Genomic DNA, 22,835 nt, shown 5'->3' on the forward strand with positions numbered 1-22,835 from the left:
TCTTGAACCTTACATCATTGCAAGGTTTATAGATGACAATTAAATTCCTGAGTTTGTGGAAGAAGGATTTAATCATCCTGAGGAAACTACACTTAGGCCAAAAACGCAGGATGAGCTAAGACTGAAGAGCTTAAGAGCATTCGGCACTATTCGGCTTCCATTGCTATTTATAACAGATTTAAACGTTTTAAAACTAAAATGATTGAACATCCAATGTATTCAAGGAAAACAGAAAAAGTATCAACGAAGATGATATAAGCATGGCATAAACAAACCAGCAGATTTAAAAAGGAGATTGCAATTTAACAAACCTGGAGACGAAGCTCGAGCGTCCAACACGTTCAGTCCATGAAAACCATACTTCCATCGTCCAAACAGCGAGAAAATAAAGGGAAGAAATTTCCTGGTTGATAGGATAAAGAGTTCTGTAGGGAAAACGCTGAGGAAGAGCGCGTGCCGAGGAATCGAACTTGAAAGAGGTGGAGCTATTTAAATAGATGGGAAGATGTACAGCGAAATCCGGAAGACTGTAGGTGGCGAGATAATGAAAGGCTAACAGTCGAAAGGAAAAGGTGGCGAAGGCACCGCTCGGACAAGAGCAAAAACAGACAAAAACAAGACTGCCAAACCGAAAACGTAACACAGACAAAGAAGGAGGTTAATAGCTTGTGAAGCCCGTTAACCACTTACCGCATGTTACGTTACGTGTCTGGCGCTCTCAAGGATGAGTGAAAGGTGGCGTCAAGGAAAGTATAACTCGTCGCAGCTCCGCATTGGTTGTAAAAGACGCATGGAAGCAGAAGATTCATGAGAGTGACACGATGCAGACGCTGGCTTCGCTCCCAGCCAATCTCCGCTCCTGCATAGTTTACAATTATGATCCATCACCATTTATCTAACATATATATTAACATTTATCAAAATAGTTAAACACTTATATAATTATTTAAATTTATAGAATATTTAGTTATCAAATAATGTATTATATTTTATAATTTAATTGGATTGTACTAATTTATATTTTTTAATATTTCTAGTATCAGATTTAATGATTTTTGTTTCACTTTTGTTTATATATATATATGATATTTAGTTATCTAATAATGTATCATATTTTTTTATTCAATTGGATTGTATTAATCTATGTTTTTTAATATATTCTAATGTTTTTTTATTTCATTTCTGCTCATATCTATATATATATAATATTTAGTTATCTAGTAATATATCATATTTATTATTCAATTGGATTGTATTAATCTATGCTTTTTAATATATTCTAATGGTTTTTTATTCACTTTTGCTTTTTATATATCTATATATATAATTGCATATCATTATCAATTATGGAATTTCTAAATATAATAGTACTAATATCAATCATTATTTAAGTTTATATGATAAAATGAATTTTAATTTATAACTATTATTATATTTCATTACTTTTTGTTTTAACTAAGTATTAGTTTGTCTTTGACCAAAAATTTATTTGGGTTATCCATAGATTAACATTGGGAATTCAATTTTTGTTAATTTTTATTATTATTTAAATTTATTTATTTGTGAGGTGATTACTTGAGGTCTTATTATGGGCTTTTAGTAACTTCCGTTTCTATTAATTACAATTTTTCTGTTTTTAGTTTTATTTCTTTTTTATTTAAATTTTTTTTCTATTATGTCCATTTTCATAACTTTTAATTTTTTCTCCATATTTTCAATTTAACATGATTATTTTCTCCATATATATATATATATATATATATATAATGTTTATATATGTTAATATAAACAGCATTAGTTAATGAAGTGTTGGGGGTTTTAGCAGTGCATGATATTAGATATCATTTTTGGGATTCAAATGTATTAAGTAAGTCATTCATCTATGACCATTTCCATGAGAGGTAGTTGTAACTGACTAATTTCTCATGATTTTTGAATAGTCCACTTAGCACTCATTGCATCTGGTGATGCTCGCACGCACTTAGCACTCATTGCATCTTGTGATGCTCGCACGCGTGAAGAAGTGGGATTGAAACTAGTGAAATGAATCACATAGCATCAATCATCACTTCCGGGGCTTGCACCCGGTAACTAGGACTTCCCGTGAGGTCACCCATCCCAGATCGCCTCTAGCTCAAGCTCACTTAACTTAACTATGGAGTTTTCCCCACATTCAAACCCACTTAGCTTGCTACCCCATTAGCTTGCTACCTCATTTGCTTGAATCCCAAAAATGATATCTAGCATTAGTTAATCATATTTTTTAATTTCAAGTATAGCATTCAACAATACAATATTTTATTAGTTGTTTTATTTTTGTGATAAAATCTTTGTCTCTATTATATTTTAGTTTAATTAAGCTATATTTAAGCTACTATGTAGTCCTTATTTATACTTTACCTTTATTTCACATCTTTATATGTAAAATACTTTTATTTCTTAATATTTTTTTATTCATTAATTCTATAATTTTTTATAGTTATATATATCATGATGATGAAATATTATTATTATTAAATTTATTTTAATGTGATATACATGTTATAATTTTTATTTTTATTTTAAATTTGCATTTTTATCAATAAATTACAATATAATAAATTGAATTCAATCAATTTATTATTATGATTAATTAAGACAATAATATATTTTACATTTTATTATTATTATTTTATAATGTAACACTTACTCAAATGTGGTGTTGTCACATGGTCTCTATAATGTTTGCCCCTATAACAACCTTTCTATAATAACCTGCACAAACCTCCTAAGAACCCAATTAATTGGTTTGGGCTAAATCACTTTGATAAAGGAAGTTTATTTTTTTTTTTTGGAGTTCATAATATTGTTTCATAGTAGATTTGTTAGTAATATTATGATTAATATTTCAAAAAGCATTTTAATTTTTTAATGTTTGTGAAATTTTAATGTTGTTAAATAATATATTTATTACTAATATTATAATATAAACTTAATTTTATCATATAATCAATTTAACCAATATAAAATAATCCACTTTACCTTTATTTACTTAATCTTGAAAAAACCATAGAACGAATTCACTTAAGACACATTCAACCTTTAGTGGCCAGAAGAACCTATCATAACCATTTTTCGTAAATATTCATAAAATATATATTATATTATATGATATAATAAAACTAATAAATATGGAAAAAGATATTTGCTAATGTGTGTTTCAATATATATACAAATTAGGGATAAAAGAAGAAGTCAGTAACAAATATACACTTACGCAAAATATTGTAAAAAAAATATTAAAAACATTTTTTCTTAAAAATTATTTATATTTATATAAAAATAAAAATAAAAATATTTATAAATAAAGTTATATATATATAACCAAAAAAAAGTCACATGACTAATATACACATAGTATGAGTAGCGAATGCTATTTCCAACCTTATAGAAACATAAATGTCTTCTAGTGCTCGTTCTCTTTCCACGCTCTATTCATTTGTTCACGTGCTGTCACTCAGAGGGCGAGCGCTATTTCCCTCGCATGTCAGAGGGCATTTATGTTTCTATAGGGTTGGAAATAGCATTCACCTAGTATAAGTTACATGGCCAATATACACATGTATCAAAATACTATGTCGAAAATAAGCTTTCACGAAGAAATTATCGAAATCTAAACTTTCGAAATCTAATTAGAAACCAGCCCAAAAAAATTAAAAAGAATATAAAAAATATGATAATAATTATAGAAAGAAGAGGAACAAACTGTTAAAGCCAAGGAAACTGTTTGGTCTTGTTTAGTTTTTTGAGAGTCATGTTCACTCTCCTCTAGCTCCTCCTCACTGGGGTTTTCATCAAATCCACTTTCTCCAGCTTCTTCATCCCCCTCTTCATTTTGGCCCCTCCGTTTCCTACTCTCCAGCACCATAATAACCATAAAAGGGACCAAGAAGAGGAAAATGCCAAGAAATATAGCCAGGTCCATGTTGTTTGATATTTGTAGGCTTTTAAATCTGCAAATTAATTTAATTTATTTAGATTAATTAATTTAGATTTATGATTTTTTTTACTAAATATAGTTAATAAATTAAATTAAACTAACTAAATTACTACCTAACTAAATTAAACTAACTAAATGTTGAAAAGTGTGCAACAAGAAATGCTTGTTGAGAGTGCAACAAGATGATGGAGCTTAGTGAAAAGAGTCGCCTTCACTAAGTGGGCCCGCAGGCTATTTTTGGCGCAAGTCTATTTTTAGACTATGTCTATTTTTAGACATATGGATCATGTCTATGGATGATTGATCAAGTTGGGAAAAATAGATGGACTTCTATTTTTGATGAAAGTGTGAGTGATCACAGTGTGAGTGATTACAGTGTGAGTGATCACAGTGTGAGTGATCAAAGTCAAAAATAGAAAAGTCAAATATTATTATCTCACAATAATATTTGGACTATAAATTTAATCTTATTCTCTTGGAGCACTTCAGTTTGAGCTACGGAAGTGGCACATGCAGCTGTCAGAAGGAAATTCGTTTTTCTTATGAGTCAGTTGAGTTGTTGCATGCATGACTTCAGTTAGAACTCAAGTGAGTTGAGTTTAGTGGACTGGAGGTACAGTTGATGGAGTTGTGTTCAGTTTAGCTTTGTTAAACTGGTTGTATTTAGTCTAACTGATCAATAGACTAAAGATGAGTTGGGTGAATTAGTTATTAATTAATTCACAAGTTATTAACTCATAATGCAACTATAGAATACATCAGTTAACTCAGTTGCATGTCAGTGCATGTTCAGTTCAGCAGGGACAAGTGTTAGAGGATCAGATTGCTATCAGTTGTGACTATAGATGTGCATGATGATTTGCACAATCAAAGGATTGAGTATGCCAATGAGTTTGCTCACGTATCTTCATGATATTATAGCTGTTGCTCACGTCCAACATAGTGTGGGTGACTATTTTGCAGTGTAAAATCGAGTTTGGGAAGCTATTCTCATCAGTTCTCGAGCAGGTTTGAGCAGTGGAGGCAGGCAAGCAGCGGGAGAGATTTGGAGATCAAATCTGAGCTGTATTGTGTGTAACAGGTGGAGATACTTGTGAGAAGTATTATGCTTTGTAATGTTACATGATTCAATCAATATAATATACAGATAGTGTGGGGTTTTTAGCGAGATGCTTTCCCCGGGATACATACTGTGTTTATGAGTTCGATTGATGCTTCTATGTGCGCCTGTGAATGTTTCTGCTTCTGTAAATTGATGATCAACGTAGAGGAGATTATGTATTATACATGTTCCGCTTAAATTGTATGATCAGGATAATCTCTGTTGAATATGTGTCATATTATTCAAAATTTCTACATGGTATCGGAGCTAGATAATTGTAGAAAAAGTTTCTACATGGTATCAGAGCTGCTTGATTTGTAGAAGAGATTTTTACAGGACATCAAGCGAGGATTGATCATCGGGTCTATTATTCAGGAAGTGTTTACATTTTATTTCTTCAGGCAGAGTCTGTAATCGGGCCAGGTAGCCTCTGGATTCATCCTTCTTTTGGAAGGTGAGATATCCGGTGAATGCCCATACAGTCAATCTCTGTACAAGAAATAATTTGTTCTCACGAATTCTAGATCGGAAGCAGTTGAGTTTTGTGCTGGTGGAATTCGAATTTAATTCCAAAGCAAGAGATAAAACTCAGAAACATTCAGTTCGAGAATGGAGATAGTATGCCCCAGTATCTCACGAGGTTCACTCAGTGTCGAGATGAGCTGGGAAGTGTGGGGGTTACTGTTGATGATGAGGATGGTGAGTCTAGGACTCCTTGACCTTCCTAAGAGTTGGCATAGCTACCAGGACTCGGTGAATGGAAGGGAGAAACTGCCAAATTGGGAACGACCATGGTCGGATTTGATGCAGGAGGAGATTAGACGGAGCACCAGAGACGGTTCTTCATCCATGCAGGATGAGGAGAATTGTGCCTTAGCGAGTAAGGCGAAGAAGGGGAAGGAGAAGGTTTCTCTTTTCGAATCTTGTTCTTCCAGTGATGGGAAGAAGGTTGACAAGTTGAAGGTGAGATGCTTTCGTTGTCATGAGATTGGTTCATGGGTCAGGAACCTGTATGCTCTTGAGGTTCAAGATGCATGCAAAGCCTTGAGTAGCAAGGCAACTGATGGAGACTTGGTGGTTGAGAGGGAGCGTATATTACCTCTCAACATGCAGAGCCAGAAGAAGTCTCAGACGATTGTGGAGGAGCCACGATTGGTGCAGCAACTTCAGGAGGTTGTGGAGGAGCCACAACAGGGGAAGCTGTGTGGAGATGGAGTAGAGACATCTACTCATCCAGAGACCTCCAGTAGGGGGAAACTTCGAGCCAGGTGGGCTGAGGGATCGCATGCAGCCATACCTCCAGGTAGGAGGTGGGGTGATGTGGATTGATTGTCCCAAGGAGGAGGGGCAGGATCCTTGAGGTACCCAACCTCTTGGATGAGACCTTGCTACGGGAGCCCCAATGTGTAGTAGCAGGAACTGACTGATTGGGTAGAGACAGATGCGGATGGAGCGGCAGAGAGAGCGACAGTGCAGGGAATCCCAGGACAGCGCATAGCTAGCAGGCTGTAGCAATGCGAGAGGCACAAGTGTTTTGCACAGTGCTAGGTGGCACAGAGAGGTGTGCAATGGTGCGAGATGCATGGAGATGTTGCAGTAGCGCAGATGTCAGAGAGGGAGCACTTGTCAGCAGCAGGTAGAGCTTCAGCATCAGAGGATGTTTCTATCCCAACAGGGAGGTCAGTTGGGAGGTGCAGTGCGGATGCAATGCTGGGAGATAGAACCAGCAGCAGCACGGATGCAGTCAGAGATCAAAGTGACAGAGGCTAGAGCAGTCAGATACTGAAGAGCACAGAGATGCAAAGTTTCAGTCGACAGAGGCAATAGCAGTCAGAGACTTTGATGACAGAGCAAGTGGACCGGCCAAATGTGTTGCATGGAGAACATTCCAGAGTTACAGGATCGGGTTTGAGAGGAAGCCTTTCTTGTTGAGAGGGAGTGTTGAAAAGTGTGCAACAAGAAATGCTTGTTGAGAGTGCAACAAGATGATGGAGCTTAGTGAAAAGAGTCGCCTTCACTAAGTGGGCCCGCAGGCTATTTTTGGCGCAAGTCTATTTTTAGACTATGTCTATTTTTAGACATATGGATCATGTCTATGGATGATTGATCAAGTTGGGAAAAATAGATGGACTTCTATTTTTGATGAAAGTGTGAGTGATCACAGTGTGAGTGATTACAGTGTGAGTGATCACAGTGTGAGTGATCAAAGTCAAAAATAGAAAAGTCAAATATTATTATCTCACAATAATATTTGGACTATAAACTTAATCTTATTCTCTTGGAGCACTTCAGTTTGAGCTACGGAAGTGGCACATGCAGCTGTCAGAAGGAAATTCGTTTTTCTTATGAGTCAGTTGAGTTGTTGCATGCATGACTTCAGTTAGAACTCAAGTGAGTTGAGTTTAGTGGACTGGAGGTACAGTTGATGGAGTTGTGTTCAGTTTAGCTTTGTTAAACTGGTTGTATTTAGTCTAACTGATCAATAGACTAAAGATGAGTTGGGTGAATTAGTTATTAATTAATTCACAAGTTATTAACTCATAATGCAACTATAGAATACATCAGTTAACTCAGTTGCATGTCAGTGCATGTTCAGTTCAGCAGGGACAAGTGTTAGAGGATCAGATTGCTATCAGTTGTGACTATAGATGTGCATGATGATTTGCACAATCAAAGGATTGAGTATGCCAATGAGTTTGCTCACGTATCTTCATGATATTATAGCTGTTGCTCACGTCCAACATAGTGTGGGTGAATATTTTGCAGTGTAAAATCGAGTTTGGGAAGCTATTCTCATCAGTTCTCGAGCAGGTTTGAGCAGTGGAGGCAGGCAAGCAGCGGGAGAGATTTGGAGATAAAATCTGAGCTGTATTGTGTGTAACAGGTGGAGATACTTGTGAGAAGTATTATGCTTTGTAATGTTACATGATTCAATCAATATAATATACAGATAGTGTGGGGTTTTTAGCGAGATGCTTTCCCTGGGATACATACTGTGTTTATGAGTTCGATTGATGCTTCTATGTGCGCCTGTGAATGTTTCTGCTTCTGTAAATTGATGATCAACGTAGAGGAGATTATGTATTATACATGTTCCGCTTAAATTGTATGATCAGGATAATCTCTGTTGAATATGTGTCATATTATTCAAAATTTCTACACTAAATTACTAAGTTACTTACCTCTTTGCACGCTTGCTCCTTGCTTCTCGGCGCTTGCTCCTCGCTTCTCCTCGCTCCTTTGCTCTTTGCTATATATATATATTCTGCCGAATCACTCCCGTCGTCGGCCGAATCGCTCCAGGAGCGAAAATTTAAAGCTCGGGAGCGATCGAGAGCGATCGCTCCTTGATCGCTCCCGAGCTGTAATTTTCGCTTTGGGAGTGACGGGAGCGACGCTCCCGATTTTGGCAGGGAGCGGAATTTTTTTTATCAAGAGCGCACTCCCGACCCACTCCCGAGCCGCTCCCGCCCGGAGTGCGGATTGGGAGCAGGAGTGGGGGGGAGGGGGGGGAGCGCTCCCCCACAACTCTGATTCGCATATTGTACTCTAGTACTCACACATTCAATACAAAAAGATTGGTTTTTGGTTTGGTTATATGTTGTAGACAAACACTCTTGCAAGTGAGCACGACAAAAATTCTATATAAGTTGAAGAGTTTCATATGTAAGCCAAAAATAAAACCTCAATGGATAGAAATGGAGGTGGAAAAGTTGCAACTATCATTCCAAAATGAAATGAAGCCCCACCCTTCTCCCCCTATCTCTATCATATCATCTCACCCCTTCCCTCCCCCTTTCTATCCTTTCACCCATCTTCCCCCGCCTCCCTTCCCTTCTCCCATTCCCCCTCCCCTTCCCCCTTCCCTATGGCCCATCCCCTTTCTAACCTCCCCATGTCGCATCACCCTCTGCAAGCTCCTGCCATCCATGTGGACTCATGGCAAGTCGAACACCCAGACTCGCTCGAAACATGGAGTCCCATGGAAATTTTGTACCACACCTATTTCAAGAATAAGTCACAGCGTGCAACCTCATCATTTCGTCCCTAGTTCTTGGAGAATTGGGTGGCCCAGCACCTTGGGTGCATGTAGGGATTTGAGTTTTACGAAGAAAAATTTAATTCAAGACCTCAGTGAGATCGGGCTCTTTTGTGGGAGAATTGTGGGAATGGCTCATAGAGATCAAGAGCTTGGTAGGAAATTAATGGAGGAGGGTGGATTTATGATGGATTACTCATGGGATCTTGATTGTAACAATCTCCTCGCTCATCTCTACATCGCCTCCAGTTCAGGCAGCAGGTATAAAGCACATACAGGTATGTGGATTTTGTATGTCATAAGGTTTTGAGAGTGGGATGGTGACCTCTGCGAAAGCCTGGTGGCTAGATCCGAGGCTGCTTTGTATCAGTTTATGTGTCACGGAGGTTGGGTGTTATGATGTGAAGAGTTGTAATGAGGGTAGGAAGGTCTGTCTGTCTGAGTTTTTGAACGAAAAACAAGAAATTATGAGCATAATTGGAAGGTCATGGGTGTTGCCCTTAGGTTGTCCAGAGTGGTTGTAGTCAGACTGGATATGGGACACCGGGTGGGTTAGTAATTCTATCTGGAAGAGGGAGGAGAATTGGAGTAGGAGTGAGGTTGGACATTGCATTCTTGCCAAGGAGCACGACAGTCTGTTGTGGGCGCAAGAGGGTGCCTAGTTGTGGGAGATCAAGGAAAACAGTGCTAATTTATGGAGATCGATAAAAAGCGTGGTTTTGGAAGCCAGCATGCAGAGATCTAAAGACAGTTCTTTGTTGGGCATGTGGGGAAGCCACAGGCCGAGGTCTGGTGGGCTAAGAATCAGTTCCTCGGTGCAAGGTGGCAGATACAGACCCTCCTATCTCACCTGTGTTCAAGATCATTGGGACCTGTAGGAAACATTGTTAGAACTTCAACACAGCATGCACCGGCAAATGCATGAGAATATGAACATGCAGGAAAGGGAAATTGAGAAAAAGGAACGTATCAAGCAACTTGAGTACGAAGTGGACGCACTGCGTCATCAGCTAGAAAATTTGAAGCTCGAGGTGGATGTAATAGAGGATGGTATGGGGGCAAATGTGGAGGACATGATAGACCAGGAGAATCCCAAAGACCCAGAAGAGGCCTCCCTAGGACTGGATCTAAATAGCCCATCCCCCATGGATATTTGACCATCTCTGTATTGGTTTTGTTTTTGTGTTATTAAAACGATGAACTGTAAATGTATATATCTCTTATTTCAACTATCTCGAAGTTATAGTTGTAGATATCCCAGAATGGGAAATTTTTGTAGCCAGGATAGACATAGCTATTGTAATAGTCTAGATGGACCAATAAATTTGTATCAGCTTGTTGAAGCAGTGATAAATCGATGTAAAGACCTGATTTGTTGTGAACGGGTGCGACTTTTTTAATATAAACTATACTCCTTCTGGTTAAAAATATAAATAAATATATATATATATATATATATATATATATATATATATATATATATATATATATATATGATCTGATTTACTAAAAGAAAATATATTGTTATTAACAATACTAGAAGCGAAAACCTCTTTTTTGATAGATCAATAAATCAATCACACACCAGAGGCCCTTATATGTAAAAAATGAGCAATTTCTCAAAAAGAACATAAAACACACCAAATCAAATCTATGTTGACTTTTCTATGACATATATAGATTCAAAAAACCATATCAAAGTAAGCATTTTAGACCTAGAAGACAAAAACCCTAATTTTTTATTTTTCTAAGATTGTCGCACGTATAAAACAAGCAACTTGCACAATTGTTTCTTTGTTGCTAAACACAAAGTGTGGCACCCAAGGTATAAAACAAGCAACTTGCGCAGTTATTTCTATGTTTCTAAACACAAAGTGTGACACCCAAATAACGCAAAGAAAAAAAAAAGTCAAATAAAAAAGTCCAAAAACTCAAGTTATAAGAATCAAAATATAGGAAAACTAGGTACTGGAAAGCAAGAAAAGGAAAAGGAAGACATTGAAGAATGAACCATTCCCTTGTATGGTCACCAAATCGTTGCCAATTTGTTAGGCAAACAAATCTCGTATTTCTGACAAGACAAAATCTTATTTTCCAAATTATGCATTGTGAACATATAGGGAGATTGAAAATTAGTGCTTTGGGAAACATTATATTACCATTAACAACTAAATTGAAGTATGTAACTTGATTTAATTAAATCTTCCAAAAAAACCATTCAAATATATATACGTATTTGTACCTAAATTAATATGCATTTTCTTAACATAATTATTGTGAATAATAAATAACTTATATCATGTAATTACATTCCTAAATTAATTTCTTAGTTTTAAAAATTGTTATTTGAATTTTAGTGTTTATAATTTTTAGAAATTTAATTGATTTATACGATTATTTATTATTATATTAAATATACTATGTATTATTTAAGGAGTTGTCTTTAGTGTGACTTTTTGGACTTCCAAAAATTTTGAGTTGAAATTTTGATTTGCGTTATTTAAATTGGTTTTTTTTACTGTATATATAGATTCAGCGCCATGAAAAACCTCGACTCTTTAATTGTGCAGGGGTTACCCATGAAGCTTATGATTTCAATAAATTATTGTCAGATTTTAAAGAAATGAGACCGAAAAACTCACTAGAAAAACTTTCAAAAAATAGCATTAAAAACAACTTCATTATTTAATGGTAAATTTTATTATTTATTATTAAATAAAATAATGTATTAATAATGATATTATTTTGACTTAAAATATTAAATAATCATTGTAAATAACAATTTATATGTGTATCAATAGCCTTGTAAATATTGTTAGCCAGCAATAAACATTTATTTGATAGAAGCCAGATTTGTCAAGCTTCCAATGCATATAGCATTAATCATAGCCATAGATATATATGTATTGAAGTAGGCACAAAACAGGGGCAATCCCGATAAGATCTATTAAGTTAGATAATTTTTTAATAATGATAAAAGTAATTTTAGTTCCAGATAATTAGTGATGGTCATGTTATGAAGTATCAAATAAATTATGAGATTTAACCTTTTTAATTATTTAAAACAGATTAAATATTAACCAAAAATATATACAAAATATTTAAAATTTAGAATAATAATAATTAAAATCGAATCGATTTTATATTACCGTCATGTAAATTCTAAACACACTCACTCTAATGTATTGACGCTCATATTTATCATCACATGTCCAGCACTACCTCTCTCGATGAACTGTACTCAAGTTTATATTTTTAGTGGGTCGTAGTTTGCTTTTAGTTATTAATCTTTTCGACGGTCAAAATCAATACGTATTCTATAGTAAAAGTTTTAGTTATTTGATTTTTACCGCTATAATTTTATTTTAAATTAATTTCAAATACTTCAATATATTTTATTATAAATTTTTATATTTATATATGTATACATATATTAACACATAATATATATTTCAATATTTATCAAAATAATTAAATACTTATATAATTATGTTAGATCTGATATTTTTGTGATCCATAATGAAAATAAATGTCTTTCAAATTAATCACATTTTTAGGATTGGGTGGAAGTTTCTAACCAATTGATGTGGTTAATCCTCAGGGCAAGGTGAGGATGAACCACATCAGTTGGTTCGAATCTTCAACCCAATCTTTTAAATTTATAGTAATGTATCATATTTTATTATTTAATTGAATTGTATTAATCTATGTTTTGAATATATTCTAATGTTTCTGGTTTTAGATTTGACAATTTTTGTTTCACTTTTGCGCATATATATATATATATAGAGAGAGAGAGAGAGAGAGTAATGTATCATATTTTATTACTCAATTGGATTATATTAATTTATGTTTTTAAATATATTCTAATGTTTCTCATATCAGATTTGATAATTTTTGTTTCACTTTTGGCCCCCTCCCAACCCCCCCCCACACACACACACACACATATATATATAATTGCATATGGTTATTAATTATGAAATTTCTAAATATAATAGTTACTAATATCAATCATTATTTAAGATTATATGATAAAATGAATCTTAATTTATAACTATTATTTTACTTCATTATTTTTTGTTTTAACTAAGTATTAGTTTGTCTTTGACCAAAAATTTCCTTGGGTTATCCATAGATTAACATTGGGAATTCAATTTTTGTTATTTTTTATTATTGTTTAAATTTATTTATTTATAAGGGGATTGGTTGAGGTCTTATTATGGGCTTTTAGTAACTTTCATTTCTATTAATTACAATTTTTTTGTTTTTATTTTTATATCTTTTTATTTAACTTTTTTTTCTATTATATCCATTCTCATCACTTTTAATTTTTTTCTCCATATTTTCAATTTAACATGATATATATGTGTGTGTGTGTGTGTTAATATAAACAATATTAGTTAATCATATTTTTTAATTTCAAGTATAGCATTCAACGATACAATATTTTATTACTTGTTTTATTTTTGTGATAAAATCTTTGTCTTTATAATATTTTAGTTTATTTAAGCTACTATGTAATCCGTATTTATACTTTAAGTTTATTTCACATCTTTATATGTAAAATACTTTTATTTTTTACTATTTTTTATTCATTAATTTTATTATTTTTTATAGTAATATATTTTCATATATTATCATTAGGATGAAATATTATTATTATTAAAATTTATTTTAATGTGATATACATATTATGATTTTTTTTTTTAAGTTTATATTTTTATCAATAAATTACAATATAATAAATTGAATTCAATCAATTTATTACTATGATTAATTTATTATTATGATTAATTAAGGCAATAATATATTTTACATCTTATTATTATTATTTTATGTTGTAACACTTAATCAAATGTGGTGTTGCCACATGGTCTCTATAATGTTTGCCACTACAACAACCTTTCCATAATAAACTGCACAAACCTCCTCTGAACCCAATTAATTGATTTTGGCTAAATCACTTTGATAAAGAAAGTTAATACTTTTTTGGAGTTCCTGATATTGTTCAATAGTAAATTTGTTAGTGATATTATATTTAATATTTCAAAAAACAGTTTAATTTTTAAATTTTTGTGAAATTTTAATGTTGTTCAATAATAAATTTATTACTAGCATTATAATTTGTATTATAATATGCCTTTTAAACTTAATTTTAACATATAATCAATTTAACCAATATAAAATAATCCACTTGACCTCTATTTGCTCAAGCTTGAAAAACCCTTGTGAATTATCAAGCTTGAAAAAACCATGGAAAGAATTCACTTAAGACACTTTCAACCTTTAGTGGTAAGGAGAAACTATCAAAACCATTTTTCCTAAATATTCATAAAATATATATTATATGATATAATAAAATTAATATCAATATGGTAAAAGATATTTGCTAATATGTTTTTCAATATATATACAAACCAGGGATAAGTGAAGAGGTCAAGTAACAAATATACATCCATCAAAATATTGTAAAAAAAAATATTAAAAACAATTTTTTTTTGTTAGATTTAAGACTTTTGTGACCCATAATGTAGAAGTAAGTCTTTTAAATAAATCACATATAGCCGATGTTTCGAACTAATTAATGTGATTCATCCTAACACAACCACACTAATTGATTAGAAACTAATTTTTCTAAAAAATTATTTATATTTATATAAAAATAAAAATAAAATTACTAAATAAAATAAAATTATTTATATTTATATAAAATTAAAAATAAAAATACTTACAAATAAATATATCACAAAGGAAAAAAACAAAAAATCTACAAACATATATAAAAAATATGATAATAATTATAGAAAGAATATCAACAAACGTTAAAGCCAAGGAAAATACTTCCTCCATAATTTTCACCAGAGGAAAAAAGGAAAAAATTAACTTATGGATAGAGAACATAGATCTTTGCTCGTTATTAACTGAACAAACATTTTGGATTTTTTTTCCTCTACTATGATAAACCTTAAAACTTTCCAAAAGTAAAACTTATTTTTTTCCGGAGAAAATCAAATAGATATGATACAGTACAGACAATTCAACTTTCCAGAGCAGTATGATAAAGAAAATTCGATTGAAATAGTGTTAACTCTGGAATATAAATTTTCTCATCCCATCTTGTTTCTGGTTTCTGGTTTTTATTTATTTTAATTTTAAAAAATCCAATAAACCGAGAAAGATTCAGAGAAGCTTAAAGAAGTCAGGGAGAGAACACTGCAAAAAGGGAAGTTGAGAGTTATGATTTTTTTACTGGGAGATATAGAAATAGGTGGTTGGGAAATTAACTAGTATAGGTTCATCTTAAATACGGATCTAATATGAGCTTAGAGGGATTTAATTTCTTCACTTGCAAATCATTTTCTGAGTAGACATTATTTAAATGTTTTGTATAGTTATTTAAATTTTTTTTTAATTTTTAGATTTATTTTTTTAAATATTTTGGTTAACATGAGCAAAATTTCGACTTTGATGACACATTGACAAAGTTACACATCATACTCGACTTTAAAATGAGCCTCTTGGCTTCATACGTTGAAAAACATCTAGTAAAAATTCAAACAAGCTATCCATATGATTAAGCATCTATCAATTAGTCAGTATCTCCAAAAAAAACTGTAAATTCTTCCAATCTTATGCACTTTAAACTAAGCCCAACCAAGTAACTAAAATTTATCCCTACATAATTGGAAATGAAAAAAATCTGAAGGAACCATGTAAAGCAAAAAAATATACTTCCTCCCATTTTTTTGTAAAATACCCATGAGCATGAAATTATATGTGAAAATAAAATAAGTTATTCTTTACAAACTCTGCAATTAATAAATTATTTTTAACTTAATGAATTTAAGTCATTTGGACAATTTCATCCCATATATATATAAACATATAGAAAAGGACTTACAAGAGAACACACTTCTGGTTTTGCTTTTGGTTATATGTTGGAGGCAACTCTTCCCAGTTGCTCGACACTACTCAGAAACTTAATAGCCTCGATGTCCATAGGTATAAGAGAGACGAATTAGGAGTAACCAGAGCCCTAAAAAAAGGAATAAGCCATTGGTGTTGCAGAGCTCGAATCACATAGACAAGAGAGAAAATGACTATGAGAGAGACTGTGGGTAGGAGTAAATTGAGTTGAAAGAATGGTGGCATAGAAATACGTTCATTATTCACAATCTTTTTCATTGAATGTGTAAGTATGAGAGTACAAGATGCTAATGGATGTATGGGCATGTCACAGAGGGAACTATTCTTAAGGTATATTAATGGGCCTATAGCATTGTAAATATTGGTTGCCATGTTGCATATGGTGTATTAATTGGTTGCCATGTTGCATATGGTGTATTAATGGTGACACGTTCATTATTCACAATCTTTTTACATTGAATGTGTAAGTATGAGAGTACGAGATGCGAAATCTTTTTACATTGAATGTGTAAGTATGAGAGTACAAGATGCCAATGGATGTATGGGCATGTCAGTCGTGGAACTATCCTTAAGGTGTATTAATGGGCTTATAGCATTGTAAATATTGGTTTCCATGTTGCATATGGTGTATTAATGGTGATACTTTCATTATTCACAATCTTTTTGCATTGAATGTGTAAGTATGAGAGTACAAGATGGGAATGGATGTATGGGCATGTCAGTGAAGGAACTATCCTTAAAGTGTATTAATGGGCCTATAGCATTGTAAATAGTGGTTGCCATGTTGCATATGGTGTATTAATTTGTGCTAGCCCATCCCATCCAAGAAGGCTACCAATATTTACAATGTTATATGCCCATTAATATACATCCATTCGCATATTGTACTCTAGTACTCGCACATTCAATGCAAAAAGGTTAGTTTGGTTATATGTTGTAGACAAACACTCTTGTAGGTGAGCACGACAAAAATTCTATGTAAGTTGAAGAGTTTCATATGTAGGCCGAAAATAAAGCCTCAATGGATAGAAATGGAGGTCGAAAAGTTGCAACTATCATTCAAAAATGAAATGAAGCCCTGCCCTTCTCCCCCTAGCTCTCTCATATCATCTCCCGCCTCCCCACCCCCTTCCTATTATTGCCCCCATCCCCCCGCCTCCCTTCCTTTTTCTCCCATTCCTCCTCCCCTTCCTCATTTCCCTCCCCTTCCCCCTTCCCTATGGCCCCTCCCCTTTCTAACCTCCACCTCTGTGCTATAACCTCTACCCTAAGCTCCTTCTCCCCCTGTCGCATCACCCTCCGCAAGCTCCTGCCAGTCATGTGGACTCATGGAAAGCTGGACACCCAGAGTCGCTCAAAACGTGGAGTCCCATGGAAATTTTGTACCACACCTGTTTCAAGAATAAGTCACAGCATGCGGCTTCATCGTTTTGGCCCTAGTTCTTGGAGAATTAGGTGTCCCAGCACCTCGGGCGCATGCAGGGATTTGAGTTTTACGAAGCAAAATTTAATTCAAGACCTCAGTGAGGTCGAGCTCGTTCGTGGGAGAATTGTGGGAATGACTGATAGAGATCAGGAGCTTGGTGGGAAATTAATGGAGGAGGGTGGATTTATGATGGAGTACTCATGGGATCTCGATTGCAACAATCTCCTCGCTCATCTCTACATCACCTCCAGGTCAGGCAGCAGGTATAAATCGCATACAGGTATGTGGATTTTGTATGTCATAAAGTCTGAGAGTGGGACGGTAACCTCTGCGAAAGCTTGGTGGCTAGAGCCGAGGCTACTCTGTATCAATTTATGTGCCATGGAGGTTGGGTGTTATGATGTGAAGAGTCGTAATGAGGGTAGGAAGGTCTGTGTATCTGAGGTTTTGAAGGAAAATCAAGAAATTATGAGCATAATTGGAAGGTCATGGGTGTTGGCCTTGGGTTGTCGAGAGTGTTTGCAGTCAGACTGGATTTGGGACACCGGGTGGGTTAGTAATTCTCTCTGGAAGAGGGAGGAGAATTGGAGTAGGAGTGAGGTTAGACTTTGCATTCTCGCCAAGGAGCACAGTAGTCTGTTGTGGGTGCGAGAGGGTGCTTGGTTGTGGGAGATCGAGGAAAACAGTGCCAATTTATGGAGATTGATAAAAAACGCAGTTTTGGAAGCCAACATGCAGAGATCTGAAGACAGTTCTTGGTCGGGCACGTGGGAAGCCACAGGTCGAGGTCTGGTGGGCTGAGAATCAGTCCCTGGGTGCATGGTGGCAGATAAAGACCCTCCTGTCTCACCTGTGTTCAAGATCATTGGGACCTGTGGGAGGCATTGTCAGAACTTCAACGCAGCATGCATCGGCAAATGCGTGAGAATATGAACATGCAGGAAAGGAAATTGAGAAAAAGGAACATATCATGCAACTTGAGGACGAAGTGGACACATTGTGTCATCAGCTGGAAAATTTGAAGCTCGAGGTGGATGCAATAGAGGATGGTTTGGAGGCAAATGTGGAGGACGTGACAGACCAGGAGAATCCCAAAGGCTCAAAAGAGGCCTCCCCAGGACTGGATCTGAACGTCCCATCCCCCATGGATATCTGACCATCTCTGTATTGGTTTTGTTATTGTGTTATTAAAACGATGAACTGTAAATGTATATATCTCTTATTTCAATTATGTGGAAGTTATAGTTGTAGATATCCCAGAATGGAAAATTTTTGTAACCAGGATAGACATAGCTACTGTAATAGTCTAGATGGACCAAGAAATTTGTATCAGCTTGTTGAAGCAGTGATAAATCGATGTAAAGACCCAATTTTGTTGCAAACGGGCGCGACTTTTTTAATATAAACTATACTCATTCTGGTTTTAAAAAAAAAAATTGACCTGATTTACTAAAAAAAAATAGATTGTTACTAACAATAAATGAAGCCAAAACCTCTTTTTTGATAGATCAATAAATCAATCGCACACCAGAAGCCCTAATATGTAAAAATGAGAAATTTCTAAAAAAAATAAAACACACCAAATTAAATCTATGTTGACTTTTCTATGACAAACATAGATTCAAAAAAAACCATATCAAACTATAAACACAAAGTGTAACACCCAAAGAAAGCAAAGGAAAAATAAAAAGTCAAATAAAAAAGGTCGAAAAACTCAAGTTATAAGAATCAAAATATAGGAAAACGAGGAACTGGAAAGCAAGAAGAGGAAAAGGAAGACGTTGAAGAATGAATCATTCCTTTGTATGGTCACCAAATGGTTATCAATGTGTCTTGCGAACAAATCTCGTCTTGCGGACAAGAAAAGATTTTACTTTCCAAATTATGCATTGTGAGCATATAGGGAAATTGAAAATTAGTGCTTTGGGAAATATGATATTACCATTACCAACTAAATTGAATTATGTAACTTGATTTAATTAAATCTTCCAAAAAATTATTCAAATATATATACGTATTTGTACCTAAATTAATATGCATTTTCTTAAAACATAATTATTGTGAATAATAAATAACTTATATCATGTAATTAAATTCGTAAATTAATTTCTTAGTTTTAAAAAAATGTTATTTGAATTTTAGTGTTTATAATTTTTAGAAATTTAATTGATTTATACGATTATTTTTTTATTATTATATTAAATATACTACGTATTATTTAAGGAGTTGTTTTAGGGCGATTTTTTGAACTTCCAAAAATTTTGAGGTGAAATTTTGATTTGTAGACACTTTGATTGTGCAGAGATTACCCATCAAACTTGTGATTTCAATAAATTATTGTGAGATTTTAGAGAAATTAAACCGAAAAACTCATTGGAAAAGCTTTTAAAAAATCACCCTAAAAACAATTTTATTATTTAATAATAAATTTTATTATTTATTATTAAATAAAATAATATATTAATAATATTATTATTTTCACTTAAAATATTGAATAATCATTGTGAATAACAATTTATATGCATACCAACAACTTTGTAAATATTATTCAACAGCAATAAACATTTATTTAATGAGAATACACCCTCACTCTAATGTACTGACGCTCATATTTATCATCACACGTCCAGCACCACCAATGACTAGCTCACTCGATGAACTGTACTCACAAGTTTATATTTTTAGTGGCTCGTATTGTTGCTGTTAGTTATTAATCTTTTCGACCGTCAAAATCAATAAGTATTCTATAGTAAAAGTTTTAATTATTTGATTTTTACCATTATAATTTTATTTTAAATTAATTTCAAATACTTTATATTATATTTTATTATGCAATAAATTTTTATATGTATGTATATATATACTAATATATATATATTATGTTAGATCTATAATAAAGATAAATGTCTTTCTAATTATCTTATTTTTAAAATGTGATTAATCGAAAGATATTTATTTACTTATATAATTTTCTAATATTATAGAATATTTAGTTATCTAGTAATGTATCATATTTTATTATTTAATTGGATTGTATTAATCTTTTTTTAGTATATTCTAATTTTTTGGTTTCAGATTTGACAATTTTTGTTTCACTTTTGCTTTTATATATATATATATAGTAATGTATCATAATTTATTATTCAATTGGATTGTGTTAATCTATGTTTTTTAATATATTCTAATGGCTTTTGTTTCACTTTTGCTTATATGTGTGTGTAAAATATTTAATTATTTAGTAATGTATCATATTTTATTATTCAATTGGATTGTATTAATCTATTTTTTTTAATATATTTTGATGTTTCTCATATCATTTGACAATTTTTGTTTTACTTTTGCTTTTATATATATATATATAGATAATTGCATATGGTTATTAATTATGAAATTTCTAAATATAATAATTACTAATATCAATATTATTTAAGTTTATATGATAAAATGAATCTTAATTTATAACTATTATTATACTTCATTGCGTTTTGTTTTAATTAAGTATTAGTTTGTCTTTGACCGAAAATTTCTTTGGGTTATCCATAAATTAACATTGAGAATTGAATTTTTGTTATTTTTTATTATTATTTAAATTTATTTATTTGTAAGGTGATTGATTGAGGTCTTATTATAGGTTTTTAGTAACTTCCATTTCTATAAATTACAATTTTTTTTGTTTTTTATTTTTATTTCCTTTTTATTTAACTTTTTCTTTTCTATTATGTCCATTCTCATAACTTTTATTTTTTTCTTCATATTTTCAATTTAACGTGATTTATTATTATATTAAAAACATATATATATAACACATACATATAATAAAGTCTATATATGTTAATATAAACAGTGTTAGTTAATCATATTTTTTAATTTCAAGTATAGCATTCAGAAATACAATATTTTATTAGTTGTTTTATTTTTGTGATAAAATTTTTGTCTTTATTATATTTTAGTTTAATTAAGCTATATTTAGAGTACTATGTAACCCTTATTTATTCTTTAAGTTTATTTCACATCTTTATATATAAAATACTTTTATTTCTTACTATTTTGTATTCATTAATTTTATGATTTTTTATAATTATATATTTTCATATATTATCATTAGGATGAAATATTATTATTATTAAAATTAATTTTAATGTGATATACATATTATGATTTTTATTTTTTATTTTAAATTTATATTTTTATCAATAAATTACAATATAATAAATTGAATTCAATCAATTTATTATTATGATTAATTAAGACAATAATGTATTTTACATTTTATTATTATTATTTTATGTTGTAACATTTAATCAAATGTGGTGTTGCCACATGGTCTCTATAATGTTTGTCGCTACAACAACCTTTCCATAATCAACTACACAAACCTCTTCTAAACATAATTAATTGAATTTGGCTAAATCACTTTGATAAAGTTAATATTTTTTGAGTTTCTAATATTGTTCAATAGTAAATTTGTTAGTGATATTATGATTAATATTTCAAAACACAGATTAATTTTTAAAATTTTGTGAAATGTTAATATTGTTCAATAATATATTTATTACTAGCATTATAATTTATATTATAATATACATTTTAAACTTAATATTATCATATAATTAATTTAACCAATATAAAATAATCCACTTGACTTAAGCTTGAAAAAACCTTGTGAATTATCAAGTTGGAAATATACCCATGAGCATGAAATTATATCTAAAAATAAAATAAGTTATTCTTTACAAACTCTCCAATTTTCCAAAACAATAATACATAAATTAATAAATTATTTTTAACTTTAAATTCATTAAGTCATTTGGATGATTTCATCCCATTCCATTCTTTGTTTTAAAAAATATATATAAACATAGAGAAAAAGACTTACAAGAAGCACACTTCTGGTTCTACTTAGAAACTTAATAGCCTCGATGTCCACAGGTATAAGAGACACAAGTTAGGAGTAACCAGAGCCCTAGAACAAAAGGAATAGGCCATCAGTGTTGCAGAGATTGAATCACACAGACAAGAGAGAAAATGAGTTTAAGAGAGATGGTGGGATAGTGGGTAGGAGTAAATTGAGTTGAAAGAATGGTGGCATAGAGATGCGTTCATTATTCACAATCTTTTTGCATTGAATGTGTAAGTATGAGAGTACGAGATGCGAATTGATGTATGGGCATGCCAGTCAGGGAACTATCCTTAAGGTGTATTAATGGACCTATAGCATTGTAGATATTGGTTGTCATGTTTCATATGGTGTATTAATGGTGATATGTTCATTATTCACAATCTTTTTGCATTGAATGTGTAAGTATGAGAGTACGAGATGTGAATGGATGTATGGGCATGCCAGGCAGGGAACTATCCT

The sequence above is a fragment of the Pinus tabuliformis genome, chromosome 7 (genome assembly GCF_031772625.1).
Source record: "Pinus tabuliformis cultivar Carrire ecotype Pingquan chromosome 7, CPIR1, whole genome shotgun sequence".
NCBI classification, from domain to species: Eukaryota; Viridiplantae; Streptophyta; class Pinopsida; order Pinales; family Pinaceae; genus Pinus; species Pinus tabuliformis.